The sequence below is a fragment of the Pseudophryne corroboree genome, chromosome 1 (genome assembly GCF_028390025.1).
Source record: "Pseudophryne corroboree isolate aPseCor3 chromosome 1, aPseCor3.hap2, whole genome shotgun sequence".
NCBI lineage: Eukaryota > Metazoa > Chordata > Amphibia > Anura > Myobatrachidae > Pseudophryne > Pseudophryne corroboree.
The window spans coordinates 607,276,278-607,287,111 of NC_086444.1; the positions used below are offsets into that span (position 1 = coordinate 607,276,278).

At 43.4% G+C, this 10,834-nt stretch overlaps 2 pseudogenes; one reads left to right on the forward strand and one right to left on the reverse strand.

Moving 5' to 3' along the window:
• Positions 1-3,718: 3,718 nt before the first annotated feature.
• Positions 3,719-3,837, reverse strand: LOC134950566 (5S ribosomal RNA; annotated as a pseudogene).
• A 1,470-nt stretch (positions 3,838-5,307) lies between these two features.
• LOC134953578 (5S ribosomal RNA) lies at positions 5,308-5,426 on the forward strand (annotated as a pseudogene).
• Positions 5,427-10,834: the final 5,408 nt, after the last annotated feature.

Consider the following 10,834-nt stretch of genomic DNA (forward strand, 5'->3'; position numbering starts at 1 on the left):
ACTCCTAATATCAATAATATATTACTTCTCTGTAATTAAAACAAATGACACGTCTATGTTTACTGGTCATTAGTTAACCAATCTGTCTGTAACAACGTAAACATTGTAAGGATCAACTAGCTTTCTATGTCAACTACTAATTAAAACAAATGACACGTCTATTTGTACCGGTCATTAGTTTACTAATCTGTCACAAACACCATAGCTTAAAATACACATATAGTGAACTCTTAATGCACACAGCCGTCTGTGTTCATTAATAGTTCACTGATTTGTAGTAAATCTCAAGGATCGAGTTCAAATGTCGGTCACAGAAGGTAAATTAAGGCTGCTATAAGGTTTATACAAGTTTATAGATATCACTCTGAAGCCAATAAACAGCATTCGTAGCTCGTACGCTTATTTTATAAATCATCCGGATATAACATTTACTAATTCAACTAAGAGTTAATACGCAGGAGGGTTTTCAATGGTTAAACTACGCTTATAACTCCTTTTGTCAGCTTATTTCCTATAAAACAACATCAGAAGGGGAGGGAAAGTGGGAGTGTCGGAGGAGTGATTAGGGCGTGATTTGCATAATTAGGGGCGTGGTTAAGGCTTGATTTGCATAATTGTAGGCGTGTCGACCTGTCACTTGAGTTTGACGGAAAGTGGTGCTCTCTCTACTTGGGGGAGCTTTAAATCTATTTATGAAGCGTTAAACAGTTCAAGTTTCACTCCACTCCTCCTGTTATATATATATATCCAGAGCTTTCTACCTTCTCCTTAGCACTATGATTAAGCCATACATGGAACTGTAATTATAGGTCACTCTGACTACTGTGACCCATTACTATCCTCCTGCTTAATAGCCGTTATTGTGGCCTAGCCCTGGAGTCCATAGTCCCAATATGAAATCGACTATGTACAATAGTCACCTATGGCTTGCTGTGCTTAGTGTAGGGGTAATATAAATGGCTGGATTATACACTCACACTTCTACGATCTAGTGATGCTGCTGCAGGATGCTCCCCCGACTCCTCCCTTACACTTACAGCCACACAGAATGGAGCCTCTGCTGCTGGTCCTGGCTTCTTTGTTGTGGCTGTCAGAGTCTGTGCCGGTAATAGGTAGGAAGGAACCCTCTCTGTCTCCCTGTCACAGACGCGCCCTTCCAATACTGCTGGGTGAGTTGACTAGCGCTGATGCCGAGTTCTATGAACAGTGCTGAGTCTCAATGCTGCTGTCACCACCTTTACAGTAAGGAAGCCCTGTTCTGGCTACACACACTAAGCCCCCTCCGGCCGCCGCAATGTATACCGCTCAGCTCTAATGCGGGCGACGGCCGGAGCAGCAAAAAACTATGTCCTCTCACCAAGGGATATGCAGTCTCTCCCCCAGCTACACTCACAGCACCTCTCCACCCCTCTCTAGTAGTCACATGACCCACTCTGAGGTGATGCCCCGCCCACTGGCAATCACCCCACTAGGTGATTGACAGTTAGGAGCCCAAGGACATTAACCCTTTAGATACACTGTGAAACCATAAAATAAGCCTTAATTGTATTCACCACTACATTTACATCAATGTACATACAATTACATATATGTGAACTGTATTATTTACCTCAAAACATGCATACAGTATTACAACATCCATTAACTTTTATATGAATAATATATATGCTTATACTCCATTTTAGTCACCATATTATAACTACCTCAATAAGTGTTGTTTAAACCCTAAATCAGGGTTACATATATATATATTTTTTTTTGTAACAGACAGATAGCTGCTGATGCAGCTCATGTGCTGGATACTAAGTGAATTTACATGGGGTTATCAGCACTTTCGCAATACATTTAGCAACTCACTATTGTGACAATTACTTGAATATAATTGTATCTTCCTGCAACAGGCAGACAACTGCCCAGGCAGCTCATGTGCTGGATTCTATGTGTGACAATTATTTAAATACAATTGTATCTTTGTGTACAAAAAGAAGCTAGCAGCGCCACAGATAGTATCAAAGGTGTAAACAACAATATTAGGAAAAAGGTGTTCCGAAATAATTAACGAGGAATATATATGTTACCTGGAGGACACTCCCTATAGGCTATTAGGGCGTCAGCTTAAGAACCTCAAAAAACGTATAGGCACTGGTATATATGCCTAGAAATTACAAATTGGTGCAAGAGGATGAGGTGTTTGCAAGCGACCACAGGTGTCAAAATTAATAGTATAAAAACCAGGTGTTTCTATAAAAATATATAAAATTTTAATTTCAGAATACTACACACTAAAAACAAGAGGAGGGTGTTTCATAAAATATAAACAATTTTTCAAAAAAATGCAGCCTAATCAATAAAATCTGGTATAAGAATAACAGCGGTGAAATTAAAAAATGTAAAACACATATACCAAGATTATTGAAAAGTACATAAAAACATGAAAAAAAATATGTACAAAGTTTGCAGGATAGAGGTAAAAAAGAGTAAAAAAATTATGAGAGAGGTAGCTTAACTTCAGTATTGGAGGTATGATCAGAGTAGCACCCAACGCGTTTCGTCCCTCATGGACTTCATCAAGGGGTGGTGAGAGGCTAGAGACAGAACCTATTTATACCTCATGGCTATGGGAGGTATTAGCAGCATCACTTCCTGTTTGTAAATTGGTGGATAAATGACATGTAATCAAAATGCATGTGTGAGTACATAAACATGAGACTAGTATGATACAAGAGCCCACTGGTAGCTTTACGTGTCAAAACGATGCCTATTATAGCTAAAAATAACGTATGTAGCATAAAAACGAGTGAGTCCGTCAACTTCCGGTCCGGACTGTGTGGAACGTCATATCCGCCCCACTTCCGCCCCATTTCCGGCGGCATCAGATCCGTTGTGCGCATGCGCCGGCTGGGCACCGTGCGGTGGAGATCTCTGGTATGTGCTCACTTCTAAGGGCGGCGGCCATCTTTATGGTTATCAAAAACCGGATACAGTCCTGCTGTAGGTGTAGTTCTCTGGTCAATTGTCACTTTAGAGGGCGGCGGCCATCTTATTGGTTATCAAAAACCGGGATGTAGTCCTGCTGTGGGTAGGATCCAAGTACTGCGATCTAGATGCTCTAGTGCGCAGTGTAAAGGTTTTAGATATGTATGAACCTTTTGGAATGGTTTTGCATACTGATGGTGCGTCTCCCCGGGGTGGTACATAAAAAACGAGAAGGAAAAAACGTAGATAAACGGATGGTAATAGCAGGCATAGATAAGTTATATGACAGGTGAATATGGCATTAAGAGGGATATGGATAAATGATAATTAGGGTGAATATATAGCGCCCATAAGGGGCATAATATGGAAACAAATATGCTAAAAAAGGGTTTATAATATATATATATGCGAAAACAATACAAAAAATATATATGTATAAATATATAGAAATAATATACACATATATAAAAAATAGTATATATATATATATAAAAAAATATATATATATATAAAATATATAAAAAAAAATATATATAAAAAAATTTAATATATTTAAAATCATATAGTAAGCGTGAGCAGGGATGGGAAGGAAATGGATGGGAATAGATGATAAACCTGCTAGGAGCGGAATCAGCAAGTATTAATAAGGTACTACGTTGCGAAAAAGTGCCAGAGTGATGTGGGCAAGACGTCATCCATGAACTTTCGAGGTGTCCTAAGGATATTCCCATTTTCGCCTTCAGGTTTACAACACCCGGTCTCCCAAGGGGGTCTCCCATCCTTGTACTGACCGGGCCCAACCTTGCTTAGCTTCCAAGATCGGACAGTGCTGGGCGTCCCCAAGGAGGTATGGTTGTAATGTATAGGGCTGGGTTGGAGAAAAGGTCTCTCAAAAGCAATGGACGACATAATAAATTCACAATTGGCATGGAGGATGTAGTATAGGAAAAGCAAAGAGGAGATACATAAGCTCCTACATGAGGGAGTGCGAGTTACAGCGTATATGTGCCATGAGAGCTTGGTGAAGTTTTCACTTTATACATCACGTTCCAGGTATTCTCTGGGAGTCTCCCATCCAGGTACTGGCCAGGACGCGAGTGTTTAAGATGGGCCCAATAGGGTGAGCAGTGCAGTATCGTGTCGGAAAAAAGGGGGGGGGGGATTTCTGTTGAGAGGCTGGAGTGGAACTTAAGGAACAAAAAAGGGACAAAAAGAACAGGATATCTTACATCACAGGAACGGTGCTATTTCGTACCCCTCATTGAAGCCATCCGGATGGAGTGTATTCAGTTCGTATATCCAAAACATCTCCCTCCTGGAAAGGAGATTCGAAAGGTCACCTCCTCTGTCTCCCAGAGCTACCAGTTCAATCCCTTTATACGTTAGTGCCTCTGGATCCGAGTTATGGCAAAGGTTGAAGTGTTTGGATACTGCATGGGTGAGGACTTTGTTCTTGATATTCCTGACGTGTTCCTGGATGCGTAGTTTAAGGGGTCTCTTGGTTTTCCCGATGTATTTTATTTTACAGGAGCACTCCAGAAGGTAGATTACCGATGGAGTATTACAATTGATGAATTGTTTAATACGATATTCCTTATTTGTCTTGCCATTGTGGAATGATTTCCTGTTCGGATTGAGGTACCTGCAAATGTTGCATCGACCACATTTGAAGCTTCCTACACATTTCGGCATCATGCTTGCGACTTCTGCATTCCTCAGCATACTTGGGGCTATTGTATCTTTCTGTAACAGACAGACAGCTGCTCAGGCAATTTATGTGCTGGATTCCATGTGAAATTTCATGTTCCCCGAGTTAGCATATCATATACCTGCAATATATCTAGAACTCATTTCATTTCTATTTTTCTGAATATTCTTATATTACTTATTCAGGTTTTATTATTGCTTTGATTCATATGGGATACCTGCAATATATCCAGAACTCATTTCAATTCATGATTATTTGTTATCTTTAATGTGTTTTCAGAAATTGATGTAAAGGTTATTTCCTTACCGTATATTCAATTACATGACATACCTTAGTAATTAGGACATATCATTCCTCTTACTGCTCCACCACAATTCCTATGTGGAGAAGTTTGTATGTGTTCCCGCCACTATAAATTTTCTGTGTGGGGGATTTCTCTCAAAAAAAGTAAGAAATCTCTCTGCCCTTTCAGGGCCTCCTTTGCATTTATCCAATTTTGGTTTTTCTATCAAGCTGCATCCCTGGCGAATTTGTGTCCATTTACAACGTTATCCTTTAGACAATTTTGCTTCAGTTTGTCTAAGCATTAGCTGTTCCCCATGCTGACAGGTATCCACCTGACTTTCTGCAGTCATACCATGCTGGACATGCCCGATCTCGTCTGATCTTGGAAGCCAAGCAGCATTGGGCCTGGTTAGTACCAGAAAGGGTGACCCTCTGGGAATACTGGGTACTGTAGTATTAAGGAATATACCTTCTGCTGACCAGTGAATTCCATCCTAAACATTATTGGAGTATATTTACCGAAGCTGACTAGTCCGGTGGGAGTCCGGATTCTTTAAAGCCGGTTTTTCTTGAATCTCTTTTATGAATATACAGGTGTATATCAATTCATAAGTTGATCGAGATAACAAGAATTTCTATACTTTCGCTCTCAGACTAACGTCGAACATTAATACTCGCTCACAACCAGTGGGTGTGCTGTTAAATTTTCTGCCACCTACTTTACATCCAGTGAGTGACATATCACCATATTGTTATTTAATACTTGTTTTAATCCTTTTTTTGCTGTTATATACAGCAATAGTTTTGTAATTTTATTGTCTTTTCGTCTGTCTAAAGTAATAAAAGTTAAGTTTTATTTATTTTTGCACGTACATTGTACAAGTACTATCATTTTACCAATTAGTTAATCAATAACAAAGTGTGCCCCAGTGAGACACAAAAGTAGTCCTCTTTTTTTGCTTCTTTGCAAAACAACCCTCCAATAGTTAGTCCTGAACTAATGTCAGGGAGCACCGCCAACCCTACTCTACCCTAAAAGCCTTACTGGCAAAGTTGGTAGATTTATGTTGGTTCATTATTATTATTATTATTATTATTATTATTATTTTTGCCTCATATGGTATAAAAATTGTATGACATTTATTCATTTATTTTACAATCTGGCCCTGTGCAGTTTTCAAAAAAACCCCACCCATTACTGTGTCACAAGACCATTCAGGGTCCTAAAAACGTCCCTTTACCCAGATAACAGACACTGATACCGACACGGATTCCGACTCCAAGGGTGGCAAAGAGTATTCAATACATGATTATTGCAATAAAAGATGTATTACATATCACAGAGGACCCGTCTGTCCCAGACACACGGGTCTGTATGTTTAAGGGGAAGAAACCTGAGGTAACATATCCCCCATCACATGAGCTGAACGCTTTATTTGAAAAGGCTTGGGAAACTCCAGACAAGAGGCTGCAGATTCCCAAGAGAATTATAATGGCGTATCCTTTCCCCTCACAGGACAGGTTACGGTGGGAATCCTCACCCACGGTGGACAAGGCACTTACGCGCTTGTCCAAAAAGGTGGCCCTACCATCCCCGGACATGGCGACCTTAAAAGAGCCTGCAGATCGCAGGCAGGAAACTACCTTAAAATCAATTTATGCGACTACGGGAGCCCTGCTCAGACCGGCGGTAGCGTCGGCATGGGTGGGGAGCGCAATTGCAGCATGGGCAGATAACTTGTCATCTGACATGGACACCCTCGATAAAGACAGTGTTTTGTTGACATTAGGTCACATAACGGACGCAGCGTTATATATGAGGGAGGCTGCGAGAGATATTGGGATCTTGGGTTCAAGAGCAAATGCCATGGCAATTTCAGCTAGGAGGTCACTATGGACCCGCCAATGGACTGGGGATGCTGACTCCAAGAGACTTATGGAGGCTTTGCCTTTCAAGGGTGAAGTTCTGTTTGGGGAAGGCCTTGCGGACCTGGTTTCCACAGCTACCGTGGGTAAGTCTTCTTTTCTGCCTTACATTCCCCCACAGCAAAAGAAAACACCTCAATACCAGATGCAGTCCTTTCGGTCTCATAAATTCAGAAAGGGGCGATGTTCATCCTTCCTCGTCAGAGTAGAGGTAGGGGGAAAAGAACACCAGCTTCGGCTAGTTCCCAGGAGCAAAAGTCCTCCCCGACCTCTACCAAATCCACTGCATGACGCTGGGGCCCCGCTGCGGGATTCCACACCGGTGGGGGCACGTCTTCAGCCAGGTCTGGGTTCATTCGGACTTGGATCCTTGGGTGATAGGAATTGTGTCCCAAGGCTACAAACTGGAGTTCAAAGATGTGCCTCCACGCCGATTTTTCAAATCGGCCTTGCCAGCTTCTCTCCCAGAGAGAGCAATAGTTTCGGTGGCTATACAAAAGCTGTGTCAACAGCAAGTGATTATCCAGGTTCTCCAGTTGCAACAGGGAAAGGGGTTCTATTCAACCCTGTTTGTGGCCCCAAGCTGGGCGGTTCGGTCAGACCGATTCTGAACCTAAAATCCCTAAATCTATATTTGAAGAGATTCAAATTCAAAATGGAATCTCTCCGGGCAGTGATCTCCAGCCTGGAAGGGGGGGATTTTATGGTGTCACTAGACATAAAGGATGCATACCTTCATGTCCCCATATATCCTCCTCATCAGGCGTTCCTGAGATTCGCTGTACAGGATTGTCATTACCAGTTTCAGACGTTGCCGTTTGGGCTTTCCACGGGCCCGAGGGTTTTCACCAAGGTAATGGCAGAAATGATGGTGCTCCTGCGCAAGCAGGGTGTCAAAATTATCCCGTACTTGGACGATCTCCTGATAAAAGCGAGATCAAGAGAACAATTACTGAAGAGCGTGGCTCTCTCTCTGAGGGTGCTACAACAACATGGCTGGCTTCTAAATTTGCCAAAGTCGCAGTTGGTCCCGACAACTCGGCTGTTGTTTTTGGGCATGATTCTGGACACGGAACGGCAGAGGGTTTTTCTCCCAGTGGAAAAAGCTCTGGAACTCCAGAACATGGTCAGGGTTCTGCTGAAACCAAAAAGAGTGTCGATTCATCAATGCACTCGAGTGTTGGAAAAGATGGTGGCGGCCTACGAGGCCATTCCGTGTGGCAGGTTCCATGCAAGAACTTTTCAGTGGGACCTACTGAGCAAGTGGTCAGGGTCCCATCTCCAAATGCATCAGATGATAAGCCTGTCCCCCAGGGCCAGGATTTCTCTCCTCTCCTGTGGTGGCTCCAGAGTGCTCACCTTCTCGAGGGTCACAGGTTTGGAATTCAAGATTGGGTTCTCGTGACCACGGACGCGAGCCTCCAGGGTTGGGGAGCAGTCACACAGGGAAAAAACTTTCAGGGAATATGGTCAAGCCAGGAGGCTTGTCTGCACATAAATGTGCTGGAATTAAGGGCCATATACAACGGCCTGAGACAGGCGGAGCATCTCCTTCTCAACCTACCCGTTCTGATCCAGTCAGACAAGATCACAGCCGTGGCGCATGTAAACCACCAGGGCGGAACAAGGAGCAGAGCAGCAATGGCGGAGGCCACCAGGATTCTTCGCTGGGCGGAAAATCATGTAAGCGCTCTGTCCGCGGTATTCATTCCAGGAGTGGACAACTGGGAAGCAGACTTCCTCAGCAGACACGATCTCCATCCAGGAGAGAGGGGACTTCATCAAGAGGTCTTTGCAGAAGTGACAAGTTGTTGGGGACTCCCTCAAATAGACATGATGGCGTCATGCCTCAACAAGAAGCTTCGGACATATTGTTCCAGGGCAAGGGACCCTCAGGCAATAGCAGTGGACGCGCTAGTAACACCGTGGGTGTATCAAGTGGTCTATGTGTTCCCTCCACTTCCGCTCATCTCAAAAATATTGAGAATCATAAGAAGAACAAAAGTTCAGACGATACTCATTGTCCCAGATTGGCCTCGAAGGGCCTGGTATCCAGATCTTCAGGAAATGATCACAGAAGATCCTTGGCCGCTTCCTCTCAGAGAGGACCTGTTACAACAGGGGCCGTGTGTGTTACAAGACTTACCGCGATTACGTTTGACGGCATGGCGGTTGAACACCAGATCCTAGCTAGGAAAGGTATTCCAGGGGAAGTCATCCCTACTCTACTTAAAGCTAGGAAGGAAGTAACGGCGAAGCACTATCACCGTATCTGGAGGAAGTATGTGTCTTGGTGTGAATCCAAGAATGCTCCTACGGAAGAATTCCAGCTGGGTAATTTTCTCCATTTTCTACAGACAGGAGTGGATATGGGCCTAAAGTTAGGTTCCATTAAGGTGCAGATTTCGGCCTTATCAATATTCTTTCAGAAGGAATTGGCCTCTCTTCCAGAAGTACAGACTTTTGTGAAAGGAGTACTGCACATCCAACCTCCTTTTGTGCCCCCTGTGGCACCGTGGGACCTGAACGTGGTGTTGCAGTTCCTTAAATCACATTGGTTTGAGCCACTTCAAACTGTTGAGTTAAAATTTCTCACATGGAAAGTGGTCATGTTATTGGCCTTGGCATCTGCAAGGCGGGTGTCAGAATTGGCGGCCTTGTCCCACAAGAGCCCCTATCTTATTTTCCATGTGGATAGAGCGGAATTGAGAACTCGTCCACAATTTCTACCTAAGGTGGTTTCGTTGTTTCACATGAACCAACCTATTGTAGTGCCGGTGGCTACGGATGTCTTGGAGGACTCCAAGTCCCTTGATGTAGTCAGGGCTTTAAAAATCGATGTAGCCAGAATGGCTCGTATTAGGAAAACAGAGGCTCTGTTTGTCCTATATGCGGCCAACAAGGTTGGTGCTCCTGCTTCCAAGCAGACTATTGCACGCTGGATCTGTAACACGATTCAGCAGGCTCATTCTACGGCAGGATTACCGTTACCAAGATCGGTGAAGGCCCATTCCACTAGGAAGGTGGGCTCTTCTTGGGCGGCTGCTTGAGGTGTCTCTGCATTACAGCTTTGCCGAGCAGCTACTTGGTCGGATTCAAACACTTTTGCAAAATTCTATAAGTTTGATACCCTGGCTGATGAGGTCTGGAGCTTTGGTATAAACCCCATGGTCCTTACGGAGTCCCCAGCATCCTCTAGGACGTAAGAGAAAATAAGATTTTAAACCTACCGGTAAATCTTTTTCTCCTAGTCCGTAGAGGATGCTGGGCTCCCGTCCCAGTGCGGAATAAATCTGCAGTACTTGTACATACAGTAGTTACTGATGTAGTTACACGAGAGTTGTGTACGGTTGAGATCAGACAGTTGCTGATTTCTGTTGTTCATGCTGTTAACTGGTTTAGTTATATACCATGTTATACGGTGTGTTTGTGGTGCGAGCTGGTTTGTATCTCACCCTTAATTAACAAAATCCTTTTCCTCGAAATGTCCGTCTCCTCTGGGCACAGTTCTATAACTGAGGTCTGGAGGAGGGGCATAGAGTGAGGAGCCAGCTCACGCCCATTAAAAGGTCTTAGAGTGCCCATGTCTACTGTGGAGCCTGTCTATACCCCATGGTCCTTACGGAGTCCCCAGCATCCTCTACGGACTAGAAGAAAAAGATTTACCGGTAGGTTTAAAATCTTATTTTATATATATATATACACACATACATACATAGCACACACATTCATACATGCACAATATATATATATATATATATATATAGCACACACATTCATACATACACAAACACATATACATACATAAGTAAGCACACATACTTACCTCCAAACACATGCAATACATTCAGAGTACATATATGGTGTTATACATACCACCAGGGTAGCGTCTAGTTACCCTTCCAGCAGGGGCTGGGAGGCGGAAGCAGCAGACTGGCG